Below are 239 nucleotides of genomic sequence, written 5' to 3'. Positions count from 1 at the left end.
GCTGCTTTCAGCCGCGCCGCGGGGACCGAGCCCCTTTCGCCACCCTGCTGCTTGCCACTGCCTGCACCCCGCCGTTTCTCGGCAGAGGAACCGCGTGCCCGCTGCTGCGTGCCTGGAGCCCGCCGAGCCGGGTCCGGACTGCCTGCGTGCCTGAGAGCTGTTTGCTTTTGCTTTGCCTCAATCCGTGATAGAGACTGGTAGGATTGTGCAAATTCTACTTCATCTCGCGCTGCCGGGGA

Source organism: Buceros rhinoceros, unplaced genomic scaffold, assembly GCF_000710305.1.
Source record: "Buceros rhinoceros silvestris isolate BGI_N320 unplaced genomic scaffold, ASM71030v1 scaffold27470, whole genome shotgun sequence".
In the NCBI taxonomy this organism is placed as follows: Eukaryota; Metazoa; Chordata; class Aves; order Bucerotiformes; family Bucerotidae; genus Buceros; species Buceros rhinoceros.
The sequence above is the reverse complement of the archived record's forward strand: the minus strand, read 5'-3'. Positions refer to the sequence as shown.